The sequence below is a fragment of the Amblyomma maculatum genome, chromosome 11 (assembly GCF_055883805.1).
Source record: "Amblyomma maculatum isolate TAMU_Amacu chromosome 11, ASM5588380v1, whole genome shotgun sequence".
Lineage (NCBI taxonomy): Eukaryota > Metazoa > Arthropoda > Arachnida > Ixodida > Ixodidae > Amblyomma > Amblyomma maculatum.
The window spans coordinates 84,733,303-84,751,862 of NC_139354.1; the positions used below are offsets into that span (position 1 = coordinate 84,733,303).

Consider the following 18,560-nt stretch of genomic DNA (forward strand, 5'->3'; position numbering starts at 1 on the left):
CATTGTCTTAGACATAGAAAAAGTGCTTCAGTGGACTTTCAGTTTCGCACCCACAAATGTGGACATGGCACCGTAATGCCGAAATTGCTAAAGTGTCCACGACCCTTTGTTATTTCTTGCAGAGCAGTACGAATAATAATACAAAAATTCCGGCATCAACCATACCTTTCTATTTTGGAATAACAGCGCGAAGGATGAGGACGAAGATCAGAAGGACACAAACACAGCGCTGACTGACAACTGATTCTAGAAGTTGGTAAGTACAGGGTCTAGATTTCTAGATTCTAGATTTCTAGAAGTTGGTAAGTACAGGGTCTTTAATATTTGGGGGCTGGGATTAAAAAAATTCCTATGCAAAATCTACTGCCCCATTCGAGATGAAATAACGTTTACAAAGTAGCAAAATATTGTCTACGTTATCCGATAAGTTATTCAACATCGGTACTTGCCTAGATTTTCCGAAATAGAGAAAAAACTGCTCTCAGCGGCGTGCACAATTTTCGCAGAAGAGAGTCGAAAAGCTATTTTGGCATGATGCGTCATTTGTCGGGCAGCGAGGCAAGCGCGCCAACGGCTGGGATGGAGCTTGTCTCACTGCTCGACAGATGACGTATCATGTTAAAATAGCTTTTCGACTCTCTTCTGCGAAAATTGTGCACGCCGCCGTGAGCAGTTTTTCCTCGATTTCGGATAATCTAGGCAAGTACCATTGTTGAATCACTTATCAGATAACGTAGACGATATTTTGCTACTCTGTGAACGTTATTTCAGCTGAAATGGGGTAGTAGATTTTGCATAGGATTTTTTAAATCCCAGCCCCCAAATATTTATGACCCTGTATATATACATGGCTAGAAGCATGACAGAATAAACAGATAAAACAGATGCAATGCACATGCCGAAACCAAAGCCAATTATCTCTTTTTACACATTTTACGCATTTCTAGTATTTCTTGTAATATTTAGGAGATCAGGCTGCTTGCTACATACTGCTTCCTCTTATCCGAGCGTCTGGAGCATTCTTCCCCCTTTTGCCACATGCAGTGTTGAAGCATTTGGCACTTCTTTATCTGAGGTAGCGAGTTTTTATTCTCTTTCTCTAGTTCAAGATCCTTCATAAAATTATGAATAGAGTTGTGGAAAGACGCTCATGCGACGCTCAATCGATTCTGTGAATTATTTTCGTAAGGCTTGTATTCAGTGTGCTTGAATGTATTACACTGGTCTTGTATCAATGAACTTTCTGTGTCAAAGTCCCTTTGTATAGAATGCTCTTTTTTGAGCGAAGCTTCTTTCACTATTCCCTCCACTTTAATATACTGAAAGTCAACTAAAGTTTTGATACTTTCTAGGTTCTGTAGGCCTCGGCACGGGTTTGAAATAAAGAGCAAATCATTTCGCACGCAGTATATGCACTGAAACTAATAAACCAACAACATGGTTTAGCCAAAGGTGGATAAGTAAAATGAAGGTGTGCCTTTTCCATAAAAAACAATTACAGGCGCTTCATAGCAGATGTACACAAAAACTTTCGCAAACGTGATACCAATCTGCTGCATAGGTTTTGCCCGCAACGTAAACTCGTACGCATCCCGGTAAGTATATGGGTGAAAGGATGCGTCTGTCCTGCATCATGCCAGACAGAACAATGCGAACACTATTGAATGCAATTGAATACAATATATACACGAACATCACACAACTCAACTCAAACTTTCAACTTCAACATCAGCTCGGTAACAGATAGTATACCTGTATAAATCGACATGGAAATGCCCCAAATATAACAGATATTACACATTTATAGCACACATAACATGAAAAGCACTGACAATGGCAATCAGTCTCACTATGTCGTATAAACTTACAAGTGTCACATCCTTCAAATACAACTACTTCAAGTACGTAGGAGCAAAGATGGGAGAAAACTGTCCCACCACAATCTACATTCAAGGAAAATAAAATATTTCAAACTTGTGAACTATCACGTACAGTCTTTGTCAAAAGTATACGGCCCAGGGGTTTTCCTTCTAAGCCCCGTAACGGGGCTCGTATCACAACACTGGCGTTCAATATCTTATAGATGACAAAGCTCGTCCTCATTCTGCTCTTGCTTACATTCATGTTCCAATATGGCTTCCAGGCGCTGCGTTACAGGGCGTAGAAGCGAAACCCTTGGGCCGTATATTTTTGATAAAGACTGTACATGTACTATCGCGCTCAGTATGAGCTACACCGCGCGAGCACGTGTCCGAGCACTCTGCAAGGTTGTACAGTGGCGCCGATTTCGCCACGTTTTTGGGTTATCTAGACAGGGTGTAACTGTTCCAGCATGCGTGCTAGAACCCCTCCGTACGCCATTGCACAACCTTACAGAGCGCTTAGACACGCGCTCGGTGAAGCTCGTACTGAGCATGATAGTACGTATGAGGACGACTTTTCCTTATCAACTGGAAATCAGGCCGACTGCTGAACACAGTTCTTGTCTTTTTCTGTGCAGCATTTCGCGCAGTTTTTCAAAGATTTTGATTTTACTTTCATTGAAATGCCAATAGCTTTTAGTTCTGTCCTCAGTTCGGCAGCGTCCATATCATCGATTGAAGTGTCCATGATATCGTTACGCTCCAAGTCAGGAGCACTTCGAGCCCTATTTGTACGGCTTTCTTCAAACAGCCCTTCATTCCAGTATTCAAGGTCTACTTTTCTGTATGTGCGACTCGTCCTTACATTCCCGCTGTTTTCTAGACGTTTTGCCAATTTTAGCGCGTCGGCAGCTGCGTTCCATTCATTAGATTTTCCATGGTGCAGCCATTTGAGAATGTCATTTTTTTCTCCATGCCCTCACTGGAATACCATCCCAGGCATTTAAATGCTTCCTGCTTTTTGAAGGCATGATGTGCAAGGATATGTATGTATGGTGTCACTCGGTCAACCCGATTTCCTTTCTGACCAAGTTCTCCAAGCTGTACGAAGTTTCATAAAACATGTTGATTCTTTCTTCGATGGCTTCACCAGTTGCGTTATGCTCCAAGTGATCAAAAATTTTATTTAATAATTCCCACAAAAAGATGACCCTCCCTTCTGTTTGCGGAATTAGTTTCCCTTCGAGCTTGGCTAGTAAGAGCTTCAATAAACGCTCGCAACCATTACCTTGGACAGAGGTAAAGTTTCTCCCTTTTCTTTAATCCTGCCATATTTCAAACTTTACTCCACAGCTGTTAACAGCACACACAATGTCTTCAACATGCTTATTTTTGTTGTTTGTATGAATAACACTTGCGTGGTTGTCGTGGTCCTCTGCTTCTGCCATCAAGCCATCAATAAGCCAGTTGACAACTCTAATTTTCATGTGCAAAACGTCTGGTACTACCAAAACAGGTTCAATGGCAAATAATGACACTGCCTTCATGTCGTGCGCTTCGGTGATACAGTCGTCTCTCATGTTTTTGAGAGTGCGCAAAAGCGGCGGCTGATTGTATGCATTCGGGTTCAAAGCAACTCGGTTTTGTTCTTTTAAATTGGCTCGGCAAAAAGGACATGGGTGCCTCGAAAAAACCGACTGCATGCCTAATACCACTAGTAAAAATTTTAAATCTGAGCCCAAGCAAACAGAAATTGGGACATCCTGACCATCCACATTCACACAGTCTTTCGACAACACTGTTTACTTCAGAAATAAGATCCTTCAGCATTTCCCTTATCTGAAAGTAGTTTTCAGAAATCTTGACTACAGCTAGCAGTCGGTGCAGTTTGTGATTTTGTAACCTCCGACTGCTGTCAATAAGGACAAAAGACAAAGTTGTCCAGCTGATTTGCTTACTGACAAGGCAGCCATCTCCTTCTACTTTGACAAGGAATGACTGCGACCGAAGATGTTCTCCTGTCAAACCTTTGTTCATCGCGATCTCTGTGATAGCATACCCAAGTTCGTGTTCGAATGATACCTGAGCGCCAGCAAATTTTCCAGGCGTTCTGAATACAAGAGCGTTTTCATCTAGCTTTTTCCTATATGAGTTGATAATACGGACCGATGGTAAGTTTGGAACAGCTGAAGAAATGTTTTCCCAAAACAAACCACCTACAAAATTGTTGTCTAAAAGACAGGTGATTTCATGAACAGTTCCTTTGTCTGAAAAAAGGTACTTGTAGTGAACTTGATCGTTTGGAACGTATTCTCTTTTGACACGTCGTGCCACCGATATTCCGCCGCTGTCAGAAAACGTGAATTTATGTAGTAGCCCTCCAACATCCGCAACAACCAATTGGCAAACTGTCAATCCATAGCTTTCTAATATACTTTCTAGTGCTTGAACGATCACGCTGCCTGCTGCATGCAGCTTCCTCTTATCTGTGCTTCGCAAACCTTCTCCCACTTTTCTGCCATAGTTTTGAAGCAAGTCACAATTCTATACTTGAGATGCCAAGTTTCTGTTGCTTTCTTCTAGTTCAAGACACTTTTCAAAGCTATGTATGGAGTTACGGAGCGCAGAAAGATATTCATGGGTTGCGCACTCTATTCTCTTTATTTCTTCTTCTAAGGCATGAATTATTATGTCCTTGATTGCATTATGTGGTTCTTTTACCAAATAACTTTCTTTGTCAATGTCGATATGTAGAGAGCGACCCATTTTAAGAAAAGATTCTTCGCTCTGCCCTTCAGCTTCTATACTGACAGTCCACTTTATAGCCCAAACTCTTAAACTTTACCTCTGCAGCAGTCTTAATGTTCTCTGGAATGGTTATTCCACATGGGGCATAGGTACTTACAATGTCAAAAAATGGCTTACCAAGTAATTCGGTCATTGAAAATTTTTAAGGCTATTGTTTTTCAGTTTCAAGACGACGCTCGTCGTGCTGATCTCTACAGACAAAGCTTGCGAGCTCATTTTTCAACGTGGCTTAAGCAAAAAAAATAGTGCAATCAGCGAAATGAAAGTGTTTCAAAGACACGACAAAAATTCGGAACCTGTTAGGTTCTGCTTGCTGTCACCGTGGACACAAAAAACAAGTGGAGACTTTCTACTGGGTAGCCACATGGAAAGCGTTTGGAAGCTTTCTGACGTGTTACGGTGGCCTTGACCCGAATAAGAAATTCAATAGCCACAACACTTCCAAGTTGGGTCTCGCGGGAATACCATGCGAATGGGAGACTTAGTCTTGAAGTCTTCTTCATTGCAAAGAATCCAACCTTTTTCAAGCTGTTTTCCTTTTCCATTGAAAATCCATCGGAAGATGTCCAGGTCGACGTTCACTTTCACAGTTCCACTGGACCGGCGACTGTTGGCTAGCTTCTTTTGTACTCCGTATAGAGCTCTTGCGAAGCAGCTTCTCGTCACTGTTGCGATGGTTTGTAGGGGAACTTAAATTGACGCAAGCAGGCCTCATTTAGGTGTTTTCCGGGCTCCAAAGTGTAGTGCCGATTCGAGTAGCCTTTCCATTTTATGAGGCATCCTTTGCTCTGAAAAAAAAAAAGGAAGTAATATACGTTAGGTATGATATCTCTGAATTAAACAAAATTGTTTATTTGGTATAACTGATGAAATTGTTGTCAATAAGGAAACGATGCGACTTCATTATTGTATTGTTAGATCACTGTTAAAGGACTTATAAAAAAATTAGACCACTGTGTATTCTGCTAAGGACTTCCTCTTCAGTTCGCAGCAAAAAGGAAATAAGAAGGAAATAACGTCGGGGTAGAGCGTTTTGCATAATCGACGATTTATGAATTAAGCGGGAAAAATATGAAAATCACCGGTATCTAGAAGTGACATATTTAGTTTCTATAGGTTTGTGAATGAAGTAGGAAAGGTACATTCATTGCGCGCAGAAGATATCTGTGAATTAGCGAACAATGCTGGCAGCTCCTCACATTTCAGAAAAAAACTTATTTTGAGCATCATCAGAGAAACTATTTTTTTGTTTATATTAAGGCGGGTTCACATGCAAGCGATTGAACAAACTCAGCTGCGAGTGGCAGCGACGGAGAGAAAAATTTTGAACGCGTTGGAACTACGTCGCTCTGGCCGCTCGAGCCACAGCGACAGCTCAAAACAGGTTTCTGCATCGCCATGACAGAAATCACTAGAGTTTTCGCTTGCGAGTGAAAAAAAAAAAAAACATTTACTACACATACAGTGGATGTTTTAGCGAAGGTGAACAAAAATGCTTGCCAATAAGGTGTTGAAATTATTGATACTGCTTCTGCGGAGTTGTTAGAGCTGTTTTTGCGGGCCCCCGTTGTCAGTTCGCATTAATTAGTAAGCATGTTAATATAATTTAATAGTTATCTTTTCAATGAGTAAAAAGAACCTCCTGGTTGCAATTAGTTTTTTTGACACGCCATATGTATAATCCGTTTTATAATTTTCGAAGCGCGATTACCTTGGGAGGATTGGCTCAATGCGCGCTCCATGACGAAGCATATGTTATTCCATGCCAAGCAAAACAAAGTTTGCGCTCGACACCCTTCGATACACTCCATAAATTATATGGCTCTTTAGTGAACCCTATAAATTAATTACCTGATATAAGTTCGGGAAAACATTTCTCGTCAAGTGGAACAGCTGTTCTAATTACGATATATTGGAGCAATCAAATGTCTTTCTTTTGCGCTGGAAAATATTTTATACACAATACAGTAAAATACCATTTGAACGAACGTCACTTAAACGGAGTATTCAGTTGTACGATGTTTATTAAGTTCCCCCGCCGAAGCTCCATTGAACGCTCTGCAAACGCCCATCATTTTAACGAAATTCAATTGTTGCTCATTTCAGTTCTACGAACATTTTCTATAGCGTCATCGTGTGTCTCCCACGTCATACTGAGTATTTCCACCAGAACAACGTGCACTTTTTCCTGAATATTTGTACGTTGAGAAACATATTTTATTAGCGCGTGACTAAAACTGGCCGTCATTTACCTCTACGTTTACCTGGCTATCTAAACAAGCTTGTATTCAGCGGACTCACCAGCTAGATTTGCATGCTTAATTGAATCCACAGTCATAACCACCCCTAGCCACAACTTCAGCCCTACAAGAGCCTTTTAGCTCCAAGAAAGGCGTACGTATGCATGCAGGTTATTCGTGATCGGCTGAAGGATGATCTGCTTGGAGGAAATGAATGCCTCTGCTGCCCAGCAGACCGCGGTGCCGGACGAGGTTGGAGCTTGCAAACAGTGACTGAGGCCAACCCTACTGAAAAAATTGTATGAGGCAATAACCTCACATTTTCTCACACAGTCTCAATCAAATCACGTAAGAAATCACTTAAAAGTCGCATATAATTGTGTAAGATCTCATAGTTTCTTGTACATTGACATAAATTATGGAAGATATTTTATGATAATGATGTGCCCCGTATGAGGGTCTATGTGATTCGATGAGGTTGTGTAAGGTTATTGCTCCGTAGAACTTTTCGTTTTTCAGTAGGGAATAACACTGCAGTCCTAAGTTAAAAAGTGGTGAAAAAGGCTACTGAATTACGAGTAGAATATTTACCGCAAAATGGCTTCTTGGTGCTAATAGAAATACGCTTTCACGCACTTATTTCAGTTCAGTGAACTTTCACTTCAACAAACATTTTCCTAAGGTCCCTTGAATTTCGTTCAAGTGAAGTTTTACCGTATACAAAAGTATATGCGTTGTGGAATGATTGCACAGCAAGGAATATTCAGCATGAACATTTTGCATTGTTTTAACTCATTTGTCACCCGACTATGTGCCATATTTGATACTAGTTTTAGGTTCTGCCGTTGTAAGGCAGCGGTTAGGGCGCTCGGCTACTTTTGCCCAAAGATGCGGGATCGAATCCCAGCCGCAGCGGCCGCTTTTCGATGGAGACGAAAAGATTAGCGCTCTTGTGCCTTGCGATTTCAATGCACGGCTAGTCTCGAGGGAGAGTGCGCAAGCGCACTCTCCCTCAAGACCGGCCGTGGTGAATGCAAGTTAAAGAATCCGTGGTGGTCGAAATTTCCGGAGCCCCCACTACTGTGTCTGTCATAACCGGAGTCGATTTGGGACGTTAAACTCGAAAAACCAAAACAATATTATTTTTAAATGTCGTCTCAACGTTCTTGACTAACATCACAATTTTCTATCACACTTCACTAAATGCTCTAATCTAAATGCAATATAACACATTTCAGGAAAAAAAATGTCGATTTCAGAAATGAGTGCTTTGTGCCCCATTTTTCGTCATAAATTTTCTGAAATATTCTGAAGTATGTTGTTTTAATACCGTTTAAACCATTTAGTGAATCAATAAATGGTTGAGAGTTGTCAAAAAATCTGATGTTGCATATAATGTCGCAAACCATTTTTGGAGGAATATCGGTGCATTTCCGCCGAAAACAAGCTAAATCAAAACAAAAATGTTCGTGCTCAATACTCAGTGTTACTTGCTATGTAATAAAAACCGCTATGCATATACATTACCTATACAAACTTTTCTAGCTCAAAAACATTGATATTTGATTTCTGAAGCTCTTTAGCGAGAACAACTTTTCCACTTCAAAATTTAAACGCCTGTTACATATAATCAAAAAAACATTTTTTTTTTCGAAGTTGTTACGGAAAATTATTTTAGATGGTTTAATGGTAAGCCACAAGAAAGAGAGAGAGAAAGCCACTTATTGAAAGGAAAAGGTGGACCGGTCGGCCGGAGGCACAGACCCTGGTCTGCTACTCCACGCTGCGTGCTCACAGCTGCTCCTTATCGAAGCTTGCTCTAAGCTAATGCGTGGAAAAGAAAATGACGAGCTATTTAGGCCACCGAGAGATGAGAATCGATAAGTGTTGTCGAGCGTGCACCGCAAGCACATGCCTTTTTCAACCTGCCCAAAATATAGCAAAAGCTCATTCTGCCACAGAGCCAAGGGGCCCAAAGTAATCACGTTTTGGAAATTCTAAAAACGAATATGACTTACTATAATAACCAGCTAGAAGCCTCACATCCAGGTTACCGGTGGTTAAATATATATATTTTAGTGTGGTAATCTTCATCGTTATTGCCACTGACATGCATCGCGTGCTGGCGCTCTCGAGGACAAAGAAGTTGGTCGTTGTCTTCACGATTCGGTACGCCTGACGCTACGTTGCGAATTCATCCTGAGCAGCTGAATCCCTCTGCGTGGACTGAATAAACACACCCCCTACAATTGGTGCAGGTGCTCCTGGGTACGTTCCCGTCCACCATGCCAGATGATACCGCCTCGACATCGCCACCCCTCCCAACCATGGTCCTCTGTTCTGGAGCTCTACGGCAGCGTGACCAATGCCTCTTCAGTGGCACGGCCGATCAAGGCGTCGACGATTGGTTGTGGATTTACGAGCGTGTCAGTAGCTACAAAAGATGGGATGACACTACCAAACTACGTAATGTAATCTTTTATCTGACTGATGTGGCGAACCTCTGCTTTCGCAACCATGAGGCAGACCTGCCATCTTGGTCTGCATTTAAGAAGAATTTTTCGGAAGTGTTTGGCCGCCCTGCAGTTCGCAAGCTCCGAGCAGAACGCTTGCGCGAACGCACTCAGCAGGCTGAAGAGTCGTTCACGAGTTATATAGGAGACATCGTTGACCTCTGCAAACGTCTCGACCCCCTAATGTCCGAAGCGGATAAGATCGAAAACATCCTAAAGGGCATCTCTCAGGACGCGTGCCAGATGCTGTGGGTGAAAAGTCCTGCCACGGTCAGTGACGTGATCAAACTTTTCCAGAGCTATGACGAGCTTCGTAAAAAGCGCGCTTCTACCCGGCGGTCCAGTGGTAGAGACGACGCCATCTCTGCACTAGCGCTGGGCGGCTCTACTCCATCAGAGGACAGCCCTTTGCTTCAACAAATCAAAGCGTTCGTTCGAGAAGAGGTCGCCCGCCAGCTATCACTGATCCCTCAGTTACAGGATACTGGCCGCCTTGTTCCTGACATGGCTCCGTCTTTGGCCCCTACCATACGGCGTGCCGTGCAAGATCACATCGCTGATGTTCCATGCTCCATGCTCCCGCCCAGCCCTGTGCTGCCGCCCAGCCCCGTGCCGGCGCAAGTAACGGCACCACTGACTTACGCCCAAGTTGCGGCCAGGTCGCTAATGCCATCAGCATCTCTTTCCTACCAGGCCGCTCCTTCCAACCTTCCTTCGCATTTGCCTGGGTCTGCATTCCGTGTCCCTATTCCAAGGGTACGCCAACGCCCTACGAACCCGTGGCGAACCGCCGACAACCGGCCAATTTGCTACTTTTCCGGGCTGCCGGGCTATGTCGCACGCCTTTGCCGCCAACGCCTTCCACCTTCTCGAGCTGACCTCTGGAACTACTCCTACGATGCGGACCAGCCCTCGCCGAGAACTCCGCCCGGTTCCGACTTCGTGTCTCGCGGCAATCAAACGTATACCACTCGCCAATCACCTTCCCCTCATCGCCGTTCCCCGTCCCCACTTCGACATTCTACCGGCACTGTTGAGGGAAACTAACAGTCGCAGTTCCCGGGGCAAGAACTGTGCTTGGTTCGAACTCTTCAAGTCCTCGGTGTTCCCCCACTAACGTAATACAAGTGTTTGTCGACGGCGTCGCAATACTCGCTCTTGTCGACACGGGCGCTGCCGTATCCGTCATCAGTGAAGCTCTTTGCCGTCGTCTTCGTAAGGTGACCACCGCGCTTTCCGACTTTTCGCTTCGCACCACCTCATCACAGCGCATTCATCTCTCAGCGGCGTGCACGGCTCGTGTTCTCATCCAAGACGTCTTATACACCATCGAGTTTATTGTACTGTCTCGCTGCTCACACGACATCATCCTGGGCTACGATTTCCTCTCCACTCATCATGCCGTTATTGACTGCGCCCGCGCGGAGTTTCCTTTTTACCTCTTTGTGATACCGTCTTGTGTGACGTCCCTACCCGGCCTGCAAAACTCCTCGTCGCCAATGACATAGACATTCCTCCATTTTCTGCTGCCCTCGTTCCACTCTCCTGTGAAAGTGTTATTAGTTCGACTGCCTTCTTCACACCGTCCGATGCCGCTTCACATCATCCGTGCCTCCTGCTTCCATTTGCTGTTCTCAAGTTCGAAGAAGGTCTTAGTGCAATGTATGTATCGAATCCATTTTCATGCCCATCCGTCCTGCTACGCGGCGAGTGTCTCGGTCGTATTGAAGAACTTGATCCCGCACTTGTAAATACTCTTCCTGCCACGCCTACTTTATTGGACGTTAATGTTCTAAGCTCTTGCGATATAGCGACCGCTTCGACACCACCCGATGTTCTTCAACAAGCTATTGACGCAGATCTTCCACCCGCACAACGCGATCAGCTCGCTGCTCTTCTACAGAACTTCACTTCTACCTTCGACCTTCCTCACACTGCTCTGGGTCGCACGTCTGTCGTTACGCACACAATCGACACTGGTACAAACGCACCTTTACGATAGCGTCCTTATCGCGTGTCAGCCTCTGAGCGCCAAGTCATTGCTGATAACGTGGACGACATGCTTCGCCGGGGCGTCATACAGCCATCTAACAGTCCATGAGCTTCTCCGGTTGTTTTGGTCACCAAGAAAGATGGTTCCATCCGGTTTTGCATCGATTACCGTAGACTAAACAAGATCGCGCACAAAGATGTCTATCCTCTGCAGCGAATCGACAACGCCTTGGACTGTTTACAGGGAGCTGAGTATTTCTCCTCATTGGATTTGCGCTGTGGCTACTGGCAGGTACCGATGGCTGATGATGACCGCTCGAAAACTGCCTTTATAAGACCGGACGGCTTATACGAGTTCAACGTTATGCCCTTTGGCCTTTGCAATGCCCCAGCTACTTTCGAGCGCCTGATGGACACTGTTCTTCGTGGACTCAAGTGGCAGACCTGTCTTTGTTATCTGGATGACATCGTAGTTTTTTCCACCGACTTTTCTTCTCACCTTCTCTGCCTAAAGCATGTCCTCACGTGTCTCGCCGACGCTGGGCTTCAGTTGAATTTGAAGAAGTGCCCCTTCGCCGCTCGAAAACTTACAATTCTAGGCCATGTAGTCTCTAAGGACGGCATTCTTCCTGATCCCACCAAAATTCGCGCAGTTGCAGTTTCCGAAGCCAACCTCCCTGAAGCAGCTCCGGAGCTTTATCGGCCTCTGCTCCTACTTTCGACGCTTCATCTTGAACTTCGCCTCTATCATCGCTCCTCTGACCCAGCTTCTTGCCGGTAGCTCCGACCTTTCCTCCTGGACTCCAGCCTGTGACAAAGCCTTTAACACTTTACGCCGTCTTGGTTTCGCCTCCCATTCTACGCCATTTTGATCCGACTGCACCTATGGAGATCCACACTGACGCCAGCGGTATTGGGCTTGGTGCCGTCCTTACCCAACGTAAGCCTGGTTTCAGCGAGTATGTTGTGGTATACGCCAGCCGAACATTGACGAAAGCAGAGTCTAATTATTCAGTCACAGAAAGGGAATGTTTGGCCATTATTTGGGTCATCGGGAAATTTCGTCCCTATGTGTATGGCCGACCGTTTTATGTTGTGATCGATCACCACGCTTTGTGCTGGCTCGCCTCTCTGAAAGACCCATGTGGTCGCCTTGCTTGCCGGGCTCTCTGTCTCCAGGAGTATGACATTCATGTAATTTATCGGTCAGGTCTGAAGCATACGGACGCGGATGCTCTTTCCCGCTCGCCATTGCCAAGTGATACCTCGTCTGACCAAGTCTGTGCTTACGATTTGTCTACTCTTGCCACTATCGACATGGCTACCGAACAGCAGAATGACCCCTGGATCAGGGCACTTTTGGATTTTCTCTCAAGTCCTACTCCCGGTCATTTATCCAAAGTGCTCGTCCGGCAAGCCCACCTTTTCTCCATTTGTGACGGTCTTCTCTATCGCCGCAATTATTTGCTTGATGGACGGAAGTGGCTTCTAGTCATCCCGCGTCATCTCCGTGCCGAAATTTGTGCTGCGTACCATGAAGACCCACAGTGTGCTCACGGTGGCGTATTGAAAACCTACACGCGCCTACGTCTGCGATTTTACTGGCGTGGAATGTACCGCCTTGTACGACATTTCGTGCGCGCTTGCGAAACTTGTCAACGCCGAAAAACTCCTCAGATGTCCCCTGTTTCGTTGCAGCCGTTACCCTGTCCTGCTCGTCCGTTTGACCGTGTTGGCATAGATCTCTATGGCCCTCTTCCTACTACTGCCGCTGGAAACCGGTGGATTATCGTGGCAGTAGACCATCTTACTCGCTACACTGAAACATCACCGTTACCCTCTGCCTCAGCAAGAGACGTTGCTTTGTTCCTTCTCCACAACTTGATACTTCGCCACGGGACTCCGAAGGAGCTGCTCAGTGACCGCGGACGCGTTTCCTTGTCCGACGCTCTTGAGGCCCTACTGAAAGAATGCCGCATCATTCATCGCACCGCTACTTCTTACCACCCTCAGACGAATGGCCTGACAGAACGTTTCAACCGTACTCTGAGTGACATGCTGGCCATGTACGTTAACGACGCTCATTCCAACTGGGACCAGGTTCTTCCCTTCGTAACCTACGCGTATAACACTGCGATACAGACCACCACTGGATTCTCTCCCTTCTTTCTTCTTTACGGGCGCGAGCCAACCTGCACAATGGACGCGCTTTTGCCCTACCACCCTGATGTTTCTGAATCAACGCCACTCTCGGACGCCGCCCAGTACGCAGAAGAATGCCGCCAGCTAGCTCGCTCACTTACAAAGGAAAACCAGTGGCAACAAAAACACCATCGTGACACTGGCGAGGCTCCTTCTTATGCACCCAACTCCTTGGTGTGGCTCTGGGTTCCTGCCCCAACCGCCGGCCTTTCAAAGAAGCTTCTTGCTCGGTATCACGGTCCATACCGAGTCCTTCATAAAACATCTCCTGTCAACTACGTAGTTGAGCCCATTACGACCTCTGCAGACTTGTGTCGCCGTGGACGCGAAATAGTTCATGTGGACCGAATCAAGCCATACTACGATCCATCTGTCCTTTCGGCTCCATGAGTCGCCAGGATGGCTCCTTCTCTGCCCGGGGGGAAACTGTAGTGTGGTAATCTTCATCGTTATTGCCACCGACATGCATCGCGTGCTGGCGCTCTCGAGGACGAAGAAGTTGGTCGTTGTCTTCGTCAGTACACCTGACGCTCCACTGCGAATTCATCCTGAGCAGCTGAATCCCTCTGCGTGGACTGAATAAACACACCCCCTACAATATATATATATATATATATATATATATATATATGTGTGTGTGTGTGTGTGTGTGTGTGTGTGTGTGTGTGTGTGTGTGTGTGTGTGTGTGTGTGTGTGTGTGTGTGTGTGTGTGTGTTTGTTTGTGTGTGTGTGTGTGTGCGCGTGTGTGTGCGCGCGTGCGGCAGTGCCTGTGCCAAGCCAACAAACCAAAGAATTGTTAAAAATTGATGGTGTCATCACTCATTCGCATTTTCAAGTTATATTAGTTACACAGTATTCAAATTGCTGCCGAAATGTAGGAATAAAAACCATACCACATCTAAAGAAATCCAGAGGCGCGAATGTCATATTGATTACAAGTGAACCCTCTGGTTTGAATTACTGAGTGTTAGTAAATATTTGGGTTGAAGTATCACAACCCAATCCGCTGTATTATTGCAGAAGCAATGCAGTTACATTTCTTGCCACAACAACGCCGCATTATGGCTGCAACTGGAAAGTTTGAGCAAACGAAGATTACGTTTTTAGATAAGGATAGTAATCGGAGTCTGATGGCTATATTTTAATTTAAGTGAATTTTTTTTAAATCCTAGGCAGATAGATCAACACAACTGGATTAAACTTGGCTGGGTGAGGAACATTTTTTTTTAATTGTATAACATATAACATATTGTGAAATTGCAAGTTTCGATATTTGTGGACAAACCTACATTTTTCACTTTATATAACCCATATTGCGATATCTGTGAGCATGTTTTAAGACATCAATATATATAAATATATATATATATATACATATCAGTTCAGTTCAGTCGTTCAGTCGTGTCCGACTCTTCGTGACCCTATGGACCATGTCACGCCACGCTTTCCGGTCTCTCACTATCTTCCTAACATCACATAACTTCATCTGCAGTGCCTCGAGGATGCCATCTAACCATCGCGTTCGCTGCCTACTCCTTCTCCGGCGACCCTCAACTTTTCCCAACATCCAATCTTTCTCCAGCGTCTCCTCTCTTCTCATCAAATGACCAAAGTAGCTCAGCTTTAACTTTAGAATTTGACCCTCCAATGAGCAGTCAGGGTTTATGGTTGACAATATCGACTGATTTGATCTTCTGGCAGTCCAAGGAACTCTCAAGAGTCTTCGCCAGCACAATTCAAACGCGTCAATTCTTCGGCGGTCAGCCTTTTTCACGGTCCAACTCTCGCATCCATACATCACAACTGGAAAGACCATAGCACGAGTTATACGGATCTTGGTTGGCAGACTAATGTCTCTGCTCTTTACTAGGCGGTCAAGGCTAACCATTGCTCTCTTTCCCAGAAGCAGGCGTCTCCTAATTTCATGGCTGCAGTCTCCTTCTGAGGTAATCTTGGAGCCCAAGAACAGAAAATCTGTCACAGCTTCCACTTCTTGTCCATTGATGCTCCAGGACTGGATAGGGCAAGACGCCATGATATTTGTCTTTTTAATGTTCAGTTTAAGCCCAAACTTCTTACTCTCTTCTTGTACGCGCATCAGAAGTCTCTTGAGTTCCACTTCACTTTCTGCCATTAAAGTGGTATCATCCGCATATCTAAGGTTGTTGATACGTTTTCCAGCAATCTTCACTCCAGCTGAAGACTCGTCCAGACCAGCCTTCCTCATGATGCACTCTGCATATAGGTTAAATAGGCAGGGCGACAGTATGCAGCCTTGCCTCACTCCTTTCTCGATCGGAAACCAATCAGTAAGACCATGCCCAGTTCTGACTGTGGCCTCTTGCCCTTCATACAGGTTCCTGAGGAGACAGATGAGGTGAATTGGAACTCCCATCTCTTGGAGAGCTTGCCACAATCTGCTGTGATCTATGCAGTCAAACGCTTTCGCATAGTCAATAAAGCAGAAGTAGATGGGTGTCTGGAACTCTCTTGCTTTTTCCATGATCCAGCGAAGGTTGGCAATTTGGTCTCTAGTTCCTCTGCCCTTGCGAAACCCAGCTTGCACGTCCGGAAGCTTCCGATCCACATACTGCTGCAGCCTACCTTGGAGGATTTTCAACATCATCTTGCTAGCATGCAAAATAAGCGCGATCGTGAGGTAGTTGGAACAATCTTTGGCACTGCCTTTCTTTGGAATGGGGATGTAAACTGACCTCCTCCAATCCTGTGGCCACTGCAGGGTTGTCCAAATCTTCTGACATAATGTATGCAGAATGTTAACAGCATCATGGTTGAGGTTTTGAAGCAGCTCAGCTGTAATGCCATCAATTCCGCTAGCTTTGTTCTTAGCAAGGCTGGCTAAGGCCCATTCAACTTCACTCTTCAGGATGCCCGGCTCGAGATCAGTAATCACAACCATCTTATGTTGGGTTTGCACATTCGGGTCCTTCTTGTACAGTTCTGTGTATTCCAGCCACCTCTTCTTTATCTTTGAGGCTTCAGTGAGGTCCTTGCCTCGTTTGTCCTTTATCACGCCCAGCTTAGCACAGAAGCTTCCTTTGATATCTTTGATTGTCTTATACAGAGCTCTTGTGTTCCTTAATTGGCTATTGTCCTCAACTGCTTGGCACTGTATGTTCAGGAAGGCATTCTTATCTCTCCTTGCTATTTTCTGAAAATCCGCAATGAGAACCTTGTATCTTTCTCTTTGCCCCATAACTTTTGCCATCCTCCTTTCCTCAGCTATTTGCAAAGCCTCTTTAGATAACCAGTTTGCTTTCTTGCATTTCTTTTGCTTTGGAACTACCTTAGTAGCAACTTCTTGTATCATATCACGAACATCAGTCCACATCTCTTCGGGCTCTCTGTCTTCTAGATCTAATTCTTGAAATCGATTCCCCACTTCCACAGCATATTCTAATGGAATTTGATCCAGATTATACCTGAAAGGCCTTCTAGTTTTCTGCGTTTTCCTCAATCGAAGCTTAATTTTGGGAACAAGAAGCTGATGATCGGTGCCACAATCGGCCCCAGGCCTTGTTTTTACTGCTTGTATAGCGCTTCTCCATCTCTGCCGGCAAAGAATATAATCGATCTGATTCCTGCACAGACCGTCCGGTGAAGTCCATGTGTACAGGCGCCTCTTGTGCTGTTGAAACTGAGTATTCGCTATGGTCAGGTTGTTTTCTTGACAAAACTCTACTAGCCTCTGCCCAGCTTCATTTGGCTCGCCAAGACCGAACTTGCCTACAATTCCGGATATTTCTTCACTCCCGACCTTAGCATTCCAGTCTCCTATGAGAAAAACGACGTCTGATGATGGGGTGCGGTCTAAAATGCATTGTAGGTCCGCATAAAATCTCTCAACGTCAGCTTCTTCAGCAGTAGTGGTCGGTGCATAGACTTGGATAACTGTTATGTTGAAAGGGTGACCTTGGATCCGAAGTGAAATCATTCGGTCGTTTTTGGGGTTGTACCCTAGCACTGCTTTGCCCATTCTTCTGTTTACTATGAGAGCGACTCCATTCCTTCTCTTGGATTCGTGCCCACAATAAAAGTCATAATGGTCGCCGGAGTTAAATTCTCGCAGTCCGGTCCACTTGAGCTCGCTGATACCCAAGATATCAATGTTCAATTTGTCCATTTCTCGCTTGACGACATCCAGTTTACCTTGCGTCATAGATCTTACATTCCATGTTGCTATGTAATATATCTCCTTGCAATATCGGACTTTCCGGTCGCTTCCCGACACATCCACAACTGAGCGTCCTTTTGGCTTTAGCCCAGCCGCTTCATTCGTCCTGGGGCTACTAGGAATCGCCCTTTGTTCATCCCCAGTAACATGTGGGACGCCTTCCAACCTGGGGGGCTCATCTTCCGGCGCCATATCATTAATGGTATTGTGACTGGCCATAGGGTTTTCTTGGCAGGAAATACTGGAGTGGGTTGCCATTACCTTCTCCAGTGAAACACATTTTGTCAGAACTCTCTGCCGTGACCTGTCTATCTTGGGTGGCCCTACACAGCAGAGCTCACGACTTCATCGAGTTTCGCAAGCCCCTCCGCCACGACAAGGCAGTGATCCATGAAGGGGTATATATATATATATATATTTACTAAATATACTACGCATCTTCCTATTCAGCACAGTGTAACTACACTATTCGGGTCGTTTCGGAACTGCAGCTCATGCATCGTCCATAAAGATATGCACCTCAAAAATGAAGTCATTCACAGCAACAATAGGACAAGGAGAAACAAATCAGCGTGCTGATGGAACTTTCAAAACCAGGTCTGGGGTTTATAAATTGAAAGTTGCATAGGCCTACGCTTCATCTAGCCACAATAAGCAGGTAGTTTAAAGCTTTTATAAGATGTATAATCGGTAATGGCTAAACCAAAAACAGAGTGTACTGTACTGATGGGCGACTTCAATGCGAAGG

At 45.1% G+C, this 18,560-nt stretch overlaps 1 protein-coding gene across 1 annotated transcript in view; it reads right to left on the reverse strand.

Moving 5' to 3' along the window:
* Positions 1-294: 294 nt before the first annotated feature.
* Positions 295-18,560, reverse strand: part of LOC146174295 (THAP domain-containing protein 1-like) — a 92,588-nt gene continuing 74,322 nt past the window's right edge. Inside the window, exon 2 of the transcript XR_014702291.1 lies at positions 295-5,458. The gene's annotated coding sequence lies outside the window, so the exon portion shown is untranslated. The remainder of the gene's footprint in view (positions 5,459-18,560) is intronic.